Below are 20,954 nucleotides of genomic sequence, written 5' to 3'. Positions count from 1 at the left end.
CTTCGGGATGTTGAAGGTAGATTATATATCATTCATCAACACCATTTCAATCAAGCACAATACATGACACATTTTATTTACTGTGTCATAGTTTAGTGTGGATAGATCATACATAGACCTGTGTGTGTGTGCGTTCGTGTTTACGTATTTTTTAAAGATGATGCAATTCTGACATGGGAGTACACACATTTGTTTAGTATTTTATTTAATTTCTCAAATTTAAGTGTATTTGATTGTGCAAAAGTGGAACTATTGCAAGTATGCTTCTCGTACACTTTAAATATCTTCCTTTGAAAGACTGATTTTATTTAAAAAAATCATAAAATACTTAGTGACATTAGAACACATTTTTATTTAAACACAGGCTTAATATGAAGAAATGTCCATTGTGTATAAATAGTACTCCAAATAAAGTTGAATTATAATTTTATATCAGTATGCCATGTCAGTAAATATGTTAATGCATTTACACTATTCTACATATGAAATAAATACCTATTTAAATTATTGTTTCTTTAAAAGGGCAACTACTACTTGAACTTTAGTAACTATTCAACTAATTATATGCAGTGGGTACCTGAAGACAAAGCTGATACATGAATGAGACGAGAACACAGGAACAGAGGACCCAATTGCAGACAGCGGGTAAGGGGTGACAAGGACTTTAACAGCAAAAACAAAAGAGAAAAAAAAAACACGAGGGGGTAACAAAACATAACAACCAAGCTAGGAACATCAACTCACTACCCTAAACTAGATACAAATACACAATAAAAAGCTAAACTAGACTGACATACTCTCATTCGCAGACATCGAAGATAGCGTTCGGGACCCCCTGGGGAGGAAGACCCAACCTTTACCGTGCTTTGAACAGTACGTGCCCTATGTCTGTTCTTGGACCGCACTCAGAGCTTTAGGCGCTCTGAGCACTTTTTTGTCTGTTTTGGGGGACAGCGCAAGGGGAGGGCTGTCTTCAAACAGAGACTGGCACACTGGATCGTAGATGCCATTACTTTGGCATATCTGTCCAAAGATCGCCCACTTGCAGTGAGAGCCCACTCCACTCAGGGTATGGCCTCCTCGTGTTCACTGGCCGGGGGCGCCTCTCTGGCAAACGTTTGTTGTGCTGCTGGTTTGGAGTATGCTGAGCACCTTCACAAGGTTTTACAATCTCCGCATGGAACCAGTGTCAGCCCTTGTCTTACACGCTCCCAGCAGGTGAGACCGGCGACTGGATGGTTGTACTCATGTGAGTCAGTGCGCTACTAGGCTCCCTACTTCCCCTGCAGTGTGAAGTATATGCATTCCATCCATCACTAAGCATTGGCAATATGGGTCTGTCATACCGAGTCCGGTAGTGGTAGAGTCACCCCATTCAGGAAAACCCCTATACTTGGATTGTTGCTCCATACGTAGTGACTCCCCTGCAGGGTCATCCCGTATGTTGACTTCCTCACGCTTGGTTTCCCTTTTGGTGAACCTGTGACCTCCCCCCGGTGGCTCAACACACCTAGGTCGTGTGCTCTCTACTCAGGCTTGCACATTATATCCCATGTAGTTCTCCCCGCTGGTCAGACCATGGTTTCTCCTCATGTATCCTTCCCTTGTGGTAGGATGTGGTCTCCGTAGCACACTCTCTCTCAATGTTTCCCAGTGTTCACTTACAGTATTGCGGCTATCTCGCTAAAATAGAGAAACAACTCCACCGCCCAAGAGAACGACCGAAAGGTCTTCCTGCAACAATGCTTCGACGGCCTGGTGCAGCGAACGGGAGATGTCTCTTAGGCTCCTCTGCCCAAAAAGATGAATGAATGGGCACCGCCATCTCATTTTATACCCATATATATGCACGGGGAGGAGACTGGAGTGCGCATGCCATTTGTCAAGTTCATTGCCGTTGTAAATTCCTCTCACAGATGATAGGTTCTCAAGATCAAAACCCAATCCTTCTCTCAACACAACGTGGTTTCAGCCATTTCAGTTCACTCAAATTATTTATTGTTTAACACAATAATTTGGCGAACAATATTTCACAACATTATTCATAAGTATCATTCATTTCAGTATTTACAAATACATTTTTAAACATGTTAAAATTCAAGTTGTAACTGTAAACATGCACCATAAACTAACATAAATAATTGTATTGACAATACAATACAACCATATTGTAATATGTTACCAGTTACTGTTCTGGGGTTTATACTGTGTTGTGTGGTGGGCAGTAAAGGAAAAAGCAGTATTTCAGAGTTAGTCTGGGCTTTTCCAGAGATGTGTGAAAACAGATATGATTATATCAGGTGTGAAGTGTAAGTTGGGCTGAGCAGAGGTGTGGTAGCTCTTGAGGCACTGTCCCAAACGCCATCTCAGCAACCTGGAGAGAAAGACGTGGTGTATGTTCAGTCCTTTCAGTCCTTTCATGGTGCTGGATTTTTGACAGTGATGATGAAACACAGTATTGGATGTGCTTAGTCCCCCTACGCTAACTGTGAATGTCACACCGCTCCTGGTGGCCACCCACTCCTGATATACAGTAAGCTTGAACCTGATCAGCAATATATATTTGATATGTGATTCTCAGTCAAATTTGATGAATATGAGTGTGTGAATTATAATTTCACATCTGCCAATGTGTTAGCATGAAGCTCTTTATCCTGCATTATGAATTCTCACAGACATAAACCCATATCAGTTTTTGCCTAAAAGGTCCTAAACACATTTAGGAACACATTATATTTTAAAAGCAGTTTTTTCGAAGTAGTTTCTATGTTTAAATACAAATGCATTTTTAAAAAGTCAAGAGAAATCGAGAGAGAGAGAGAGAGAGAGAGAGAGCGAGAGAGTAACGCACTTCATTTGAAGATTACAATTTTTGTACCATCGGGAAAAAAGCTTTTGTTCGTCTCAGGCCTCATGAACTGAAGTGACAGACATGCCTGGAATGTATTTTTTGTACAATTTCTGATAACCAAACACTACTCCAGCAGCTCTTCCTCTTCTCCAAGGTAGGCCCCACCCCTTTTTTGGCGTATTCCTTTGGGCAGAGGTTTTCAACTCGGAATAGTGACATCATTTACCCGGCTGTAGTCCAATTCCAGCAGTTCTCTGTAGTCCTTGAACAGCGAATTCTGTTAAAGACAATATCTCGCTTAGCATTGAACATTGAGCTTTATCATTTTGCGGATATTGCTCTATAATCAACATCAGACACTTATTAAAGATTGGAAATTGGAATCACAGGGAATGGCAGCTTTAAACACAAAGAGATTTGAAGTTCCTTTATAGACAGTTTCATCTGACGCACACTCCTGGCCCAAGTGACCTGGTGTTTGGTTAGAGGTCTGTCTAGTGATATAACAATTTCTTTTATATTCAATTTACATTGTTATTTTATATTCATATTTTATTGTATATCCACTGTATTGAATTCAATTCAAACTACTCAACAGTTTGTTTTTGTAGTTTTTGCAGAGGTCAACCGGAAGTTAAGTTTGGGACACGACGTTTATCTGATTTGCATATTATAGCACGGTTTATTTCAAAAGTGTACTATTCTGAGGCACATCTGAGGACTTGACCTCCGTCATTATGTGAACCGGTGACAGGTCATAATTATTAAGTAGCAGCAATAGGTTAACACTATTAACAGGTCCGGCCCGAGGAATAAGCAAACTAAGCGGCTGCTTGGGGCCCCCCAATCGTTTTCTTTACAATTAAATAACTTAAAACAAGTTATAGAAATGAATGAATAACTTAATTAATGAATATGAATGGATAAATGAAATGAATAATTCAAGATAAGAAAATTCTGATTTGCCGACAACTGTTGCTGTGACTGCCAGCGGTTGAGTCATGCGCAATTGCGCTTAGACACATTTCGCGTGCATTGACAATTCGCGCCGGGCCGCAAGTGCGTGTCACTGTAATTAATAAATTACTAAATCTAAATGTATTTAAAAGATTGCACATTTAATCTACATTTGCAAATTATTTATTTCTTGTTTTTGTGACAGTTTGTATTTAGAAGTTGAAGAGTAAAGTCTTTTATTTAAGTATCGTATTAAGTATTTATATTCATTTACAATGTAACATTATAGCGTGACATTTGTGTCAATAATCTTCAAGCACAGGTGACTCTGCGTGCTGGGAGGGGGCCCCCCAAATCAAATTCTGCTTAGGGCCCCCAAGAGGCTCGGGCCGGCACTGACTAAGACTGCTGATGTAAAAAATACAGGTCGCAAAATACAGGTCGCACTATGGAAGCCCGTTTCCGCCAGGGTTGGGAATTTTTTTAGAATTACTAAGTCATTATTATGAGATACTACGTCATTATTATGAGATACTAAGTCATTATTATGAGATACTAAGTCATTATTATGAGATACTACGTCATTATTATGAGATACTAAGTCATTATTATGACTTACAAATTCTAAAAAAAATCCCAACCCTGGTGGAAAAGGGGCTTCCATATCGCACAACTACCTTCCAGAAAGAAGTAAGTACTTGTAAGTACCCGCACATCTGCCTGTACAGTATGTCGCCCCCATCGCTGATCCCTCCCTCCACGAGGACTATAAGCACCGTTATGAATGAGATCTAAAACAGAGACACCGCAACCGTGCTCAGGACGCGATATGCGGACAGACAGACGCAGACAAAGACGGAGAGCCGTCACACCTTTAAAAAAACGTCTATGAGTTCAGAGTGAAAGAAATGCTGAAAACCCGACGCAATGTGCTGTAGGAAACCGGTGCTGAAGCAAGACTACCTGTCGGCTCTGTAGTGAGAGAAACAGCCAGCTGCGTTTTCATTCTAGCGGGGAAATTCTGCAGCTTTATATGGCAAAGTTTCTTACCGAGCTGCTGGGATGTACTCTGCCCGAGAAAGGCGCATCTCCTATGATCGAGGTAAGATTTAAACCCGTCTGTCTTTCTTCGTGTGTTACAAGAAGTTTGAAACAAGCGTTTCTGAGAACAGACTTGATTTTTTATTTATTTATATTAATTTAAATGTGTTAACACTTAATTCTATGAAAGAAGAAAAACACATTTTGTAGTAGTCTAATTGTTTAACTGTTAAAAGCAAACGGCAGATTTGTGGAGGTGTATTGCAACCTTCACAACAGGCGATCATTGTTGATGCTGCTACCACGCAATTCGTGAATGACATTAATAACTTCACATCGTCAGGACATTGCAATTTAGCCTGTGTAGAACAGGAGCCAGACTTTTGGTTCTTAAGCTCTTATGGTGGGTCAGTGTGTCAGGAGAAACTGCACCTGTAAAACGCATGTCAAACACCAAAGATGCACAAAACAAAAATTTACCTAGCCTTCATTTCATTATAACTATGAATGGTAAAAATTGGCCTATTCCTTTAATTAGCCTAGTTTTACATAATAGAATAGGTTATATTAGAAAATCTTCAATAAGCCAAGTTAATTGTGTGTAATCATTGGATCAGCATAAACACCAATTTGCAGTGTGTTGTCTTTGTCAGGACAATGCTTTCTTTCATATTATAAATGTAATGTTTAATTATCATATCGTGAACTCCTATACCAAGATGTTCAAAAACAAATACTTTTCAATGATCTTATGGTGACAATCAGTTTATAAAGGCAGCAGGAGTGTGTCTAGATAACATGACTACAGTAATGCTTAGGGATTAGCACCAGGCCATTACATAAGTGAATATTCTGTTTGGATCTGCAGCACAAAGCCATCAGATCAGCCTTTGCCGTAATCCCAAAACAAAAAATACTTTCCTCATGTTGATGTTTATATTTGAATTACTGTGTGTGTTTTTTGTCTCATTGTTTCTATTTATCTCAGTTGACGCTTAAATAATAATCTTTCTATTTACATGATTAGGAGGAGTTAGCAGGCCAGCTCTTAATCTGTTTACAGTGGTTTAGGTCTTGGATAAAGTTTATTTTGCTATATTTTTATTTCTCTAAGCTTTTTTCAATGTTTTGGTGATTTCAGTTGTGTTTAGTTGTTTAAATGGGTTCGTTGCCTTTGGTTAGATTAAGCTTTCTTAGTGAATAATATATAAAAGCGTTGAAAAGATATGAGAATTTCGATCAACATATTTTAGAAAGTTGTGGAGGGTTTAGGTGTTGAATGATAAATTGGCTCATATCTGGTACTTATTAGCATCCTGCAGTCACTTGTTTAGCACCCAGTTGGAGATTTCTCTGTCATGCAAGCTAAGGTAGATACACACACACACACACACACACACACAAACACCCAACGCACACACAAACACACAAACACACAGAGGGTTATATGTGTATTGTCAAGATATCTCAAAACAAAGGATAACAGCAAGACAAAACAAAACATCCAGGAGTCAGCCCCCTAGACAAGTGAAGCTTCACCTTTTTAACCTTGTTTATTGTTTTATACTGTTGTATGAGGTCTAGTTATGACGTTTGTGTGATTTTTACATTCAAAAACATCAAAATCAATAGGCTATTTTGTACATGGGTTTTGAGGCCAGCCCTACAAATGCTCAGTTTTAATGGGCATGCCGCATTGAAGACTTTATCGCCCACTGCTTTGATTGGATAGCAGCCTCTGCAAGTATTACAAATGACTAGAGGTCCCCAGGTAATACTAATCATGTGCGACAGTGCTCAGGGCACATGAAGCGATCTCTAGCAAAGCAATAGTGCAGACAGTACAAAATGTTTTACTCACAGATAAGATTGCTGCAGCATTCCTATCGAATCTAATATTGACGACACAGCACTGCTTTTAAATTTATGACATTCCAGAAATCCAGTTCTCCCTCGGAGAAATGAAACGAAGAAACGCTCCATGTTTTTATTCAACTTTAACCAGGCATTACTAATGTCGGAATCCAAATGATTTTCCACGACCAGGGGTGGCACAATATTTAACTATCTTTAACTGCATGTTTGTTTATTACTTGCTCGCTCTATCTGGTTCCACGCCACCTGTGTTACTTCAGAATTGTCATGTGCGAACCAGTGGGCGGGGCTAGAGAAGTAGTCATTTATATTTTTCTATGGAGGCGGTGTTCAACCTATCAATGTCATCATAGGTAGGTACATTCCAGAACCTGCCGTTCACTGGGCCTAGTGTCAATAACAGATGTAATCTCAGTGACAAGGGCATTTACAGTTCTAACACATAAATGATGTTCGCTTGAATACGATTCCCTCTTATATAACAAAAGCTTGGGTTCTTTTTTTTTATTTTAATTCATCCCTCCTTTAACTTTGACTTTCTCAACTTGCTGTGCGGGTGTTCATGTCTCTGTGCATTGGTTAAATCCAGCGTACACATTTCGGGTATGGGTCACCAGGGGACACCTGCAGGATTTTTTCTCGGGGTACACACAGAACCCCCCAGCCAATATAAAGCTTTCACACGCAAATACCAATGGATATGTGGTACCTAGGGTCTGAGCGTGGCATCAAGCCGCGCCCGCCCCAGATGCCGTATTTTCTAGAAGTGCATGAGGAACTCAGTAAGACCTGGAACGACGCCTTTTCGGTGCTTAAACGTCAAATTATTTCCGTCGCCCTCACTTCCCTCGATGATGGGCAAGCTAGAGGATACGCCGATGTCCCCCAGGTTGAGCGTGGAGGCCTCAACCTAGACTCCCGTCCAAAGCATGTAGGCTTTCTGAATCTCTGGTGCGGGCCAAGCTGCCTTCGTTCTCCTCGCCATCCTGCAGGTCCATCAGGCCAAGGCGTTGAAAGAGATCAACGAGGGTAAGACCGACCCAGGGCAGGAATTACGGACCTCGCTCTACGGGCAACCAAGGTGACCACGCGGGCCCTGGGTTGGACGATGTCCACACTAGTGGTCCAGGAGAGACACCTCTGGCTGAACCTTGCACAGATGACTGACGCTGAGAAACCGTTGGGCTGTTGGGCTGTTCGGTGATACTGTCGATGACTTCTCCCAGCAGTTCTCGACAGTAAAGAAGCAGACGGAGGCTATCAAGCATATCCTCCCCCGCCGTGACTCGGCCACCCTCCGGCCGTCAAGGTCCTGTGCACCAACTGCTTCCCAATAGCCATGGTCCTCTTCGGCGCACCCCACCCAGTCAGAGGCAAGGATGATCCAGTGCTGCTGGCTGAGGTCGCCATACTTCTGGTGAAGGAAGCAATCGAGGCCGTCCCTCTTGCCGAGATGTTCAGCAGGTTTTACAGCAATTGAACAATCAGGCAATCAAAATTATTACATATTAGGCATATATTAGTATCACATATCACAAATATTTCAATTTCTTCTTTTGTATTCATTCACTACTGCAAGTGATAGTTAACCCAAAAATAAAAATTAATTTACTCAATTTTTTTGTCATTTCAAACCTATATGACTTTCTTTATGACTTTCTACAAAATATATTTTGTGTTCTGCAGAATAAAGAAAGTCATAAAGGTTTGAAATGACAAGAGGGTGAGCAAATGACTGAATTTTCTTTTTTGGGTGAACTATAATATAACTTATATCTTATATAACTTTAATATTTTACTTCATAATATGCAGCTTAATTTACATGAAATGCTTTAAGCCACATTTTAATCCATATTATTCATAGCTGTTTAAACCAATAGGAGTTAAAATACCACAATAATGACCATTTTAAAATCATGTAAATCTGGTCCGAGAATACTATGGTTAATAAACATTATGATATTCACAGTAGCTTATATAATGGTTATTAAAACATTCTATTTAGTTACATTCACATTGTTGTAGTATTGTCATGTTTTTCTTAAAGACATTTTCATAAATGTATTCACTGAGGTCTGGATTTGTCATACAGTATCTGCAGTTATTTTCTGCTGAAAAGGCCTTGAAGGCTTTATCTCTTTTTGTGCCTGTTAGAGTCTTTAATTGACCTTCATTGACTGTTATCTGAGGCAATTTCCATTTTAAAACCAGGTATTTGACTTGAGGGTAATGGACCTCTCCTTCCATGAAATGAAAACATTTGAATTCAAAGTAAAATGCTGGAGAAAGAGAATTGTCATACCAAGCAAAACAAATTCAAACCTGTATTGAAACCTTTTATTATTTTCTCTTATAGTTTATTTTAAAAACATCTGTTATTGAGTTAGGTGTACTGTTTAAATTTGATCAACGATCACAATTATTGAATGTCACAACTACACAGACGCTCTGACACAGTGCTCTTCATTCCCTTTTCTCTCACCATGAATGAATCTACAGGTTTTCATTCCATGGCATAATCTCATCAAAGAACGTTTCTCTTAGAGACCTCCCTTTCTCAAGACCATGTGTCAATCTTCTTTGTGTCTGGTTATGAACAAAGGCCCAGTTCAATCCTCCTGGTGTTTAGAATGAGGAATCGTCTGGCTCAAGGTCTCAAAACAAAGACCTGTCACTCACATATAACAAGCTAATCACCAAAGATCCTGCCGCTGAATTACACGAGGGGACTCACAATGGAAAAAAGGGCTTGCCAAAAAGATTTTTAATGAACACTTGCATCTCGCTTCTGTCTCTTGTGCTTACTTGAGCAGATGTGTTTCTAAATCACGGGAAGCTCCCTCAGTCTAAATTATGAGAAGAGGCTAATTTACACAAACCTTGTTCATTTATATAGTTTCAGTTTTCTCAAACTCTGATTTGAATATATCAACAAGGGGCTTCTGTACATTTCCTAATTCTTTTAAAAGACCCTTGACGAAAGAAAACATGTTTTTAAGCATGTACTTTAGTGAAATCAAATGTGAAATGCCAGAGGATACAATGGTGTTAAACGGCCAAATTGTTTAGCAATATGTTTTTGTCTGTAAACAAGCTGAGTTCATTCTAGATTAGATGGCACTTTTACCAATAAAAATCTTTCCTAAAGATTTTCTAAATATTAGACTGATAATAGTATAATCCATCATTATATGATTATATATTGACATTATACACTCAGAATGACTCCAAAGTGATTCTATGAGATATATCATAGTTAAAATTCACACTGTAGTAGAGTAGGCGTGGCGAGACCGTGGTTCGAGTCCGGTGAGTAATTGTGAATAAGCGCCAGCTGTGCGCACACCAGGCTCGAATCACGTAGGAGATTGGGAGCATATAAAAGGAAGGAGCGACCGGACCGTCGAGGAGAGAGGACCGGGCCCGAACACACACCAAATAGCATCTTGGTTGCTTCAGTCACAGAACAATAAATATTTCATACTCACTGTTATCATTTTTAAAGCTTCATTTATTTTCAGGCTTTAATGACAACATTTCAACGCGTTCTCAGACCTTTTAATCCTACTTTACATTATTGATCGGAATTTGAGCTCTAACACCTTCACTTGTACATATCTCCATGTCTTGCAAATAGGATTTGTTTGTATAATATGCCTTTCACATGACCTGAGGTTAATCTTTTGTAATTATCTGAAAGCTCCAATATTTTAGTGAGCTCTCAAAGACCGAAGTAATAAAACCTCATATCGGTTTTCCCCCAAGACCTTTCACAAGATGTCAAGGTAATTCATCCTGAAGTTTCAAAAACACCCTGTACATTATTCTGTGCGTTTGTTTTATGAGAGATGTCCTGTGCATTAGCTGCCACTGAGTTTACAGCTGGCGAGGCCAGGGGTGAGCAGACGCTTTCAGGACATCAGATGGTAGTGTGCTTATAGTGCTTCAGCCTGCAGTATGTCATCCCTGTGACAGTCTTGCACTACATCACCCTGACACTGAGAAAATGGATGCCCGCTGATGGGGTGGCTGGCTTTGGACTATCCAGACTTTAACAGGCTCGGCAGGCTGTGCTAGACAAGGTCAGCTACAGTATCTGTAAGAGCTGTGCTGGGGCTTATGACTTGAAAAAAGTCTTGAGAAAAGATGTGTTAATGTGGTTGTATAACTCATGTTTAGATAGCTAACATGCTTTTAGGAAAATATGTTTGCTGATTGTAAGAATCGCTGAAATACTATAAATAGTTTGCTTTGACCCTGATAAGAGTACAGTTTGGTATTGTCTCCAAAACAGTTGTTAGGAGCGTGGACACCAAAGTCTAAACCAAAGAAAGTTCCTATAAACATATTTAACTTCCTGATGTAAAAGTATTCCTGTATATTGTTTAAATCATTTAAAGCATTTGAGCAATGTTGTTGTATAATTATACACAGTAGTGCTGATGTGTTTACAAAATCAAGTCTTTTTCTTTCTTCCCATTCACACAGATGATTAGCTTTTTAGCCAACAGGTGTTTACATTCAGAAAATAGTTTATTCAATCGCCATACATAATTGAGAAACAATTTCACATCACTTACTGAATTATACAGTCCATTAACATTTCTTTCAATACCTTGATTAATGTGAGGCCAGTCAGAAGCCACTAAATTATTGGCCATGCTCGATTTCATTATAAAGGAAATGTGATTGCATTCATTGTCATTAGGATGCTGTAATGAATAATGATATTCTGCTCATATATACAGTTGAAAGAAAAAGTATGTGAAATCTTTGGGCTTACTTGGATTTCTTCATAAATTGGTCATAAAATGTGTTCTGATCTTCATCTAAGTCACAACAATAGAGAAACACAGTCTGCTTAAACTAATACCGCACAAACATTATACGTTTTCATGTTTTTATTGAACACAACATGTAAGATTTATAGTGCAGGGTGGAAAAAGTATGTGAACCTTTGGGTTTAATAACTGGTTGACCCTCCTTTGGCAGCAATAACCTCAACCAAACGTTTCCTATAGTTGTAGATCAGACCTGCACAACGGTCAGGAGAAATTTTGGACCATTCCTCTTTACAAAAGTGTTTCAGTTCAGCAATATTCTTGGGATGTCTGGTGTGAATCGCTCTCTTGAGGTCATGCTACAGCATCTCAATCGGGTTGAGGTCAGGACTCTGACTGGGCCACTCCAGAAGGCGTATTTTCTTCTGTTGAAGCCATTCTGTTGTTGATTTACTTCTATGCTTTGGGTCGTTGTCCTGTTGCATCGTCCATCCTCTGTTAAGCTTCAGTTGGCGGACAGATGGTCTTAAGTTTTCCTGCAAAATGTCTTGATAAACTTTGGAATTCATTTTTCCATCGATGACAGTAATCCGTCCAGGGCCTGAGGCAGCAAAGCAGCCCCAAACCATGATGCCCCCTCCACCATATTTCACAGTTAGGATGAGGTTTTGATGTTGGTGTGCTGTGCCTTTTGTTCTCCACACATAGCGTTGTGTGTTCTTTCCAAACAACTCAATTTTGGTTTCATCTGTCCACAGAATGTTTTGCCAGTAGTGCTGTGGAACATCCAGGTGCTCTTTTGCAAACTTCAAACGTGCTGCAATGTTTTTTTTGGACAGCAGTGGCTTCCTCCGTGGTGTCATCCCATGAAGTCCATTCTTGTTTAATGTTTTCCTTATTGTAGATTTGTCAACAAAAATGTTAGCATGTGCCTAGCAAGTGTTTAGCTGACACTCTAGGATTCTTCTTCACCTCATTGAGCATTCTGCGCTGTGCTCTTGCAGTCATCTTTACAGGACGACCACGCCTAGGGAGTGTAGCAACAGTGCTGAACTTTCTCCATTTGTAGACAATCTGTCTTGCCGTGGACACATGGACATCAAGGCTTTTAGATATACTTTTGTAGCCCTTTCCAGCTTTATGTAAGTCAACAATTCTTGATCGTAGGTCTTCTGAGAGCTCTTTTGTGCGAGGCATGGTTCACATCAGACAACGCTTCTTCAGAACAGCAAACTCAAAACTGGTGTGTGTTTTTTATTGGACAGGCCAGCTTTAATCAACACATCCAATCTCATCACATTGATTGGACCCCAGGTTGGCTGACTCCTGGCTCCAATTAGCTCTTGGAGAAGTCATTAGCCTAGGGTTTCACATACTTTTTCCACCCTGCACTATGAATGTTTACATGTTGTGTTCAATAAAAACATGAAAACGTATAATGTTTGTGCGGTATTAGTTTAAGCAGACTGTGTTTCTCTATTGTTGTGACTTAGATGAAGATCAGAACACATTTTATGACCAATTTATGAAGAAATCCAAGAAAGCCCAAAGGGTTCACATACTTTTTCTTTCAACTGTATATCTGCACTAAGGTCATTTGCTGTGTCCTGCTTGTGGATCATTCTACTCATGTTATCTCTTCAGTATGGTGTATGGTTTGATTGACACTTGGCATTAAAAGGGTTAATGATGTCAAACCCCTGCACTCCCTCAAGCACAGCTATATTGTAATTAAAATTGTAGAAACATGAGAAGAAGACTCATCGGATATAGTCATCTAGTATTGTATTGAGTTCAACTAGTGTTTTTCAGGATGTCTTGGGAAAAAATGGAAATATGTTTGTTGTTAGCATACAACAAACATTTTATTTATTCCAGTTTGCTCACAAATGTACGAAAAATGCCATAAAACAGTGATATGTAATATCAGAATATAGAACTTTACATTAGGGAGGACTATGACTTAAATGTCAACAACCATATTTAGTTTTCACAAGCGTAGTAAACATTTCAGCTATTTCTGTCCTTCACTGTACTCTCTCTTCCAGAATAACATTGTTCCCAGACATTTACAGCCAGAGGGCTTAAATTGCTACACTCATAGATTCACCACCGTCCTTCATCTCCTTTCATTTCTTTTACTCAGTCTCTGATCAGAGACTAGCTTTCATCTATGGTGTCCTTGAGGTAGGCTGTTGCCAACAGGTTATCAGCTGTGTTATGAATACATAATTGAGCAAAGCTTCTATATATTGGTGTAGTGTGCGCAAAATATTAGAAAGTAGACGCTTGCCAAAAAGCTTTACAAAAAAACCTTGTTCGCTTTTTATTACTACATAGACAACTGAAGCATAATGCAACAAAAAAAACGCACTGAATTTGGATTTTTCTAAGCATAAAAGTACATACACAATAATATTGTTTTAAATAGTCATTATTAAATTATAATATTTGAACTAATTCTTTTAAATGTATAGTGCCACAATGCAGTCTGGGTGGCCAGTTCCTCAATGCATATATGCTATGTTGCCTTAGAAACTGGGGGGAAAAATGTACTCTAGAAAGCAACATAATTACTATACTTGTAGGCATGTAGTATGTAGGCAGCTTGTGGGAGGCACAGTGTATCTTTGTCTTCTTTGGTGTCTTGCATGCAATTTTCTACTAAGCATTTGTATGCAATCACCCACGTTGTTCAAAGACCTGGAAAACCGTAGACCTGAAGAGCTCTTGCGTCATACCCCTTGTTATGACAGGCCATTTACCTCCTCCACACATGAATTACCTTGAAAAGGTGGTTAGCCTTTCAGGCAACAAAATGTGACATGGATTTTCTAGACCAGCAAAAAAACATGCACATAGTTTGCTGTTATGGTTACTAAGCAACCAGGTTCCCTAATAATGAAGAAGCTGAAGGCTATGTTATGTGGCCTCCAGTTTCTATTAACAATTGTCTGCACTCTCTCACGTTTTGTGCTCAGACAACTTATCTATATAAATGACTGGATTGCTCAGGACGTCATATCACCGAAGCTACCGCGCCGCCATGTTGGTATGCCCAAACGTTCTATTAAATTAAAAGGGAATTATCACATATTAATGATAAAACAGTAGATATAAAAATGGGGACTGGTAAGTCTCACAGTACATTCTTACAATGCAAATGTCTTCAGCACATAAATGGTTAAATATTTAAAGTCAAAAATTTTCCCGGCTTATTAGATATAGAGTGAGTTACATTCATTTTCATAACAATAGGGTACATACCAGATCAGCAGACTAACCAGACACCTCAACATGTGACAAATGTGCTTATTCGGAAATCTGAATACAGGCATGTAAATGTTCTTTAGGTCATGAAGCTTTATTTCTAAATGTGCCATTACAACAGTGCAATACACACTCACCTTCTATACATTAATTTCTATACGCCGCTATTAAATCAATGGCGCTCTCTGTCAGTTGTCCATACCAAGATGGTGGGACAATCACTTCTGGCAGCTTCACCTCCTGCCGTTGGTTTAGAAGTCTAGATGCAATCCGGTCATTTATATAGATCAGTGGCTCAGACCCAAGATTTCAAGTTTACCGATGATGAGTTTAGGGGGATGACAGCACTCCGTAGGTCTTTGCTATTAATAGAAATAGCTTGCTTTACGGATTGGTGCATTAGCTAAATTAAATGTCATCTGTGAAGGAAAGGTTTATCATCTATGATGGGCTGGAGCAGGTGTTGTTGCGCTGGCTCAAGTTATGTCTGCATCAGCTGAATAAATTCATTCAGGAATCCAAATATCAACTACGCTGTCACCTGTTTCCCTTGTAATTGCTTTGTTCCGTCAATAAAGTGACGGATGGTTTGTGGTTCAGGTCAGTGTGTTTCAATCTAAGCTTCAGACACGAATCAAGTGCTGTAGTGTGTTCTTGTGTGGGGGATTCTGTCATCATGTACTCCCTCATGTCATTTCAATCCTGTATGACTTCCTTTCTTCTGCCGAAAACACAATATTTTGATGACGTTTGGTAACCAAACCACATTGGCACCCATTGACTTTCAATGAATGGAAAACCATGGATACAAAACACATATGCAGGTTTGAATTTTTTCCTGAATTTTTGTCAGGATTCTGGACTATTGTTTCTTGTTTTGGCCACTAGTTGTCATTGTTTCCACCTGTTGTTTCTAGTTAGTGTCATTGTTGTCCACATGTGCCTCATTTACCCCTGTGTTTTTAAGTTGTTCCCTGTATCATTGCATGATCTTTGATGTTGTTGTAGCCAGTCACTCTTGTTGTCGCTACTATCTCATAGTTTATGTGTGCCAGTTTGATTAAGTTTTGATTTCTCAAGAGAACATTACTTTTGCTCAGCCTCTACGGAGTTGTTTTCGTTAACCATTTCACTGTTCCTGTTTCTTCCTTGTGGAATACCTTATTTTGGATCTTTTTTTGCCTTGTGGATTACGTTGTTGTCTGGGATTTCATTAAAACTATTTTTTTACTCATGCCTCCGTGTGTGCGTCTCCGTTTGGGATCCCCATTCCTCAGTGGCAACAGTGCAAAGATTTTGCCTCCAACACCGGAGGCCTGTGTTCGAGTCTTGTCCCTGACAATTTTAAAACATGATTCCTTTTTGTGACAAGTTCTGAAGAATTTACCAAGCTTGGAGCCCTCTCCATGGACAGCAGGCTACATACGCATACCGTCTACCCAGCATTATAATTATTATCTGCAAAGGTGAACTTGTGAAATGGTATCAAAAAAGTACATCATAGGGTTAAAACACAGGAAAAACATGTGGAGAACATAGTGCACTATTCCACAAAAACAATATGTCATTTTTTGGAGGATCTATTGACAGAAATGCACAGCAGGGCAGTGTTGACTTGGTCACCGGGAGACTGCATCTATTTATTTATTAGATATTATTTATTAGAATGATCTTGCTTGTACTCTAAACCGCATGCGCTGTGCTGTGTTTTACCTTTCTGTGTTTTCTGTTTTTCTTATTTGCTCCTATAAAGCTGCTTTGGAACAATGCACATTGCGAAAAGCGGTATATTAAGAAATTGAATTGAATTGAAAACGCAATATAATATACATAACAACGTGTTCAGAGGTGTATCAAGGCCTTTTCTGAAAGACTACATATATTTGCCTCAATCAAAAAGTAAAAATGTATGTTTTAGATTTAATGTGCATGTAAAAACCAACAATATATTCTCTTTTCCCCACAGTGCAGGAGTCAGCCACATATCGGACTGAGGCATGTTACCAAACAACGGGTATGTTCAACATCACAGTCTTTCCTCTGTGTCATGTGCTGTAACATAAATATTGATTATGAAGTTAAGACAAGACAAGAAATCTCAATAATATTTCCTATATAACCTAAAACATGTCTTTTGTGTATTTTGATATGATGTATTAAATTGTATTGCACATTGGGATTTTCACCAAAATGGAAATATTACAGTTAAACTGGATATACAGATATAAGAAAAAAAGATATAAAAAGTTTCAAGCAGTTCTTCTGTCTTCCTTGACAAACTACTGGACAAAACATAGTCATGCTATTGAGGTTTGTAATATGTTGGGCAACTCATACAGAATTTGTTTTGAAGGCATCATATAGCTTACATTTGTCTCTACATATACAGCTGTGATAAGGCAGACAATATTAAAACACACATAGCTGTAAGATTTATGTGACCCTTGATCACATTACACAGTTAGTCAAATGACATCACCAGTCTCACCTGGAGTCGAAGAGGGTCTTTTCTTACACCTGTTTGAACAGCATGACTGTAGCCTGATCCACTGTCTCTGCCCTTCAGACAAAGCAACAGTGAAGCGGGAAGATCAGGCACAAGCGCTCCATCAAATCCCCCGTTTCCATTAACACAGGCCCCCACACACTGTGGCATCAGCCAGGCACTAGAGGGAACGCTTTGATCCTCATGCACATAGGCAGACACAGCCCTTCTGAAGAGTGCGTCCAGGAATGCTTCTATATGACTTTCATCTTTTCGAATTCATAATCTCCTTCTCTGCGTGTGCTCAGCTTGCTCTTAAGGCATTTGTGCCAGGGCTCAACCAGAGTCGGGGTTGACTGGGTTTGTCTGACACTTTGATTGCGTGCAATTTGATGCCATTTTTTGAAGATGAGTTTGGAGAGGATTCACAGGATTTGGGTGCGACTGCTTTCGATGAGTCTCACCTGACTTTTACATTTGACTAACAGGGCCAAACAGTAATATAAGCACCATCATTAAAAAGTGACATGAAGGAGCGTTTATGCAGACAGAATAACAATTAACCCAGTGACATTTGCTGCCAAAGATAAATTGCTCTGGAGATTAAAGAATCAAGTTGGATTCTGTTCTCACAGTAGTTGAGGCCCTGAGAAAGGGTGTACAAGACAAGCATTATGGGAGCTCATGTTTCATTGTGTTTGGTTTCGTGTGACATCAAAAGGCTTTGAATGACTTCTTGGACTGGGCTTGTGTTTTTCGTTTTCTTCTTTGTGAGATCACTCATTTGGCCAACAGAGGATTAGAATGACCCAAAACATATTACGAAAAAACATTAGCAGAATTGTATTCTTCAGTAGTCTTATGCCTTGGCGTAATCAAAAGTGTTCTTATGAATAATTTAATTAAAATACATTAAACCTTACATTATATGTTAATTTAAAGAAATGTCAGGTCTTAATGACAATAGCATGTAAGGTTTGGCGCAGTGGCCAATCATTTTTAAAGTGAAATGTGTCTTTGTAGGCAATCCTTTTAGTCGTCCAAAGGCACCAATTCTCTTAAATGTCTTTCCCCCCACCCATCTTATTCTGCAATAAAAGCTTTGGCTTTAACACAGAGCTATGACCTTTTTTTCTTAATTCTTCACTTCTTTCGCATTGTTAGGCAAGTTTCTTGGTGCGAGTGAGTAATTCTGCATGTTTTATAGAAATGCATCAGTAAATGGTGCTAAATTGATCTCTTTAAATTGTCATAATACAAAGGCTAAAGTAGAATGTTATGGGTTGCCAGTTAGTGATGGATTGATGTAATTTAACAGGAAATACAGTGCACACAGTAGATATCTGGTGCTATTACATGGATCTTCTGTTAATGTTATTTGAACAATCTAATTAAACCTTCACTGCATTTTTAACACATTTTTTTAATTCAGAAAAACATATTGGGTTTGCGTTTTATGTTAATTAATAAACACATATCTGTATTTTATGGAATCAAAATGTTCAGTTGGTAATATTTTAAGAACAAATGTAGATCAGACACAATACAGCTCAGATGCTGATTGTAACTATTTATCCTTCAACTTGAAGAAGTCAAAATCAGTTTACATTCAACATGCAAAGACATATGGTCAGTACTCAAATAGACCAAAAAACGTCTTGGTTACGTATGTAACCTCAGTTCCCTGATGGAGGGAACGAGACGTTGTGTCGAGAACGACAGATGGGGTTCGCTCCTGAGAACCTATCAACTCTGACTACTATAGAAAAGGCCAATGAAATTTGGCGAATGAAATTTGCATGCCGGGCTCCGCCCCCGGATATCCGGTATAAAAGGACGCCGGCGTGCAGCATTCATTTACCTCTTGTTCTGAAGAGCCTGAGAGCCTCTCACAACTACAACAGAAACGATACAAGTTTGTGGCATAAGGGACACAACGTCTCGTTCCCTCCATCAGGGAACTGAGGTTACATACGTAACCAAGACGTTCCCTTTCTGTCGGTCTCTGGACGTTGTGTCGAGAACGACAGATGGGGTTATCAATGGAAAACGCCACATACGTGTATCGCGTCACAACCTCAGCGAAGCGACGGTAACAAGCCGGGGCGTGTCAGCTCGAAGCTTCCGTGAAGCTTGTAACCTTCCAGTGTGGTGGTCGGGGGGTTCCAGAGCTTTCAGGAGAAAGATGGGAACAGCCCTGACCGGTAACCAAACACGGACGGGGCCTTAGCTCTCTATAGGCGAGAGCCGTCCGGTTCGGTTTACACTGGGAAAGCGCAACTCTTAATAGAGAAGCGCTGCAGAGGCCACCTCCTACCCGTGGGGAGGAAAATGGTGGGGAAAAGTAAGGTCTCGTCCGGGGAGGAGAACGCATGGAACGTGCGGACTGGAGTTAACCGCGAGGTGGAGGTCCACCTGGGGAAGCTCATGGGTTACCAAGCTTGGGAACCATAGTCATGAGGGTATGGCAGACGGAACAGCCCTCAGAGGGGGTGTTACTGCGTCTGATAGCACAGGTCCGGTTAGAACTATGTGAGATAGGTCATAAGGTTTCCCGGCCTAAGGGGGAAGGCTGCTCTGCCCAGCCAACCCCCAGGAGTGCTTGCTTAGTGATGGAAGGAATGCCTGTTCTTAACCAGGGTGTGGGTAAGAAAGAAGGCTGGTGAGGTCCCAATTTTCTTAGCCAGAATGGGTAAGAAGAAAAGGGGATAGATAGCACACTGACCCGACCTCGGGGAGGGTGGGAAGGTGCTTTCGCAGGCATACGCCCTCCCGGATGTCACTCCTACATGTCGCCACGTAGGACGTGAGCTGATACCGGGTTTACGCGAAGATTGTAAAACCTTGCGAAGGTGGTGGGCGTAGCCCAACCCGCAGCTCTACAAATGTCTGCCAGAGACGCGCCTCTGGCCAGTGCCCATGAAGTGGCTATACCCCGAGTAGAGTGAGCCGTAACCGCCAATGGGCATGGCAAATTCTGAGATCGGTATGCGGTAGTAACGGCATCTACGATCCAGTGCGCTAGTCTCTGTTTGGAGACAGCCTTCCCCTTCTGCTGTCCTCCGAAACAGACAAAGAGCTGATCAGAACTGCGGAAGCTCTGAGTGCGGTCCAAGTAGAGGCGCAGAGCGCGTACTGGACACAACACGGACCGGGTTGGGTCTTGCTCCCCGGTGGGGAGCGCCTGCAAGTTCACCACTTGGTCCCGAAAGGGAGTAGTGGGAACTTTGGGCACGTATCCGGGCCTGGGTCTCAGGCGAACGTGAGAGTAGCCAGGGCCGAAATCAAGGCAGTCCGGGGACACAGAGAATGCATGGAGATCCCCTATCCTCTTAAAGGATGCGAGCGCCACAAGAAGAACCGTCTTAGTCGTTAGGTGAGTAAGATCGGAAGCTTCAAGGGGCTCAAAGGGGGGCTCGGCTAGGCCCCTCAAGACCACGTTAAGGTCCCATGAGGGTATGGAGCGGAGACGAGGCGGGTTGCGTCGTCTTGCGCCCCTTAGGAACCTAGTGACCAGGTCGTGTTGCCCTAGAGACCTTCCGAGCACTGAATCGTGATGAGAGGCGATAGCGGCTACATACACCTTCAGTGTGGAAGGGGAGATGTTAGTCTCCAGTCTCTGTTGTAGAAAGGACAACACGATCCCGACCGAGCATCTCTGTGGGTCTTCTCCTTGGGAGAGACACCAGGATG

At 40.6% G+C, this 20,954-nt stretch overlaps 1 long non-coding RNA gene across 1 annotated transcript; it reads left to right on the top strand.

The window, feature by feature from the left end:
- Positions 1-4,652: 4,652 nt before the first annotated feature.
- LOC130419272 (uncharacterized) lies at positions 4,653-17,620 on the top strand. The gene is made up of 3 exons (XR_008906485.1): positions 4,653-4,910; positions 16,743-16,790; positions 17,343-17,620. It is a non-coding gene; the product is annotated as an uncharacterized LOC130419272 (long non-coding RNA).
- The last annotated feature ends 3,334 nt before the right edge of the window (positions 17,621-20,954 follow it).

The sequence above is a fragment of the Triplophysa dalaica genome, chromosome 4, assembly GCF_015846415.1.
Source record: "Triplophysa dalaica isolate WHDGS20190420 chromosome 4, ASM1584641v1, whole genome shotgun sequence".
NCBI lineage: Eukaryota > Metazoa > Chordata > Actinopteri > Cypriniformes > Nemacheilidae > Triplophysa > Triplophysa dalaica.
This window is presented reverse-complemented; position numbering and strand designations above follow the sequence as displayed.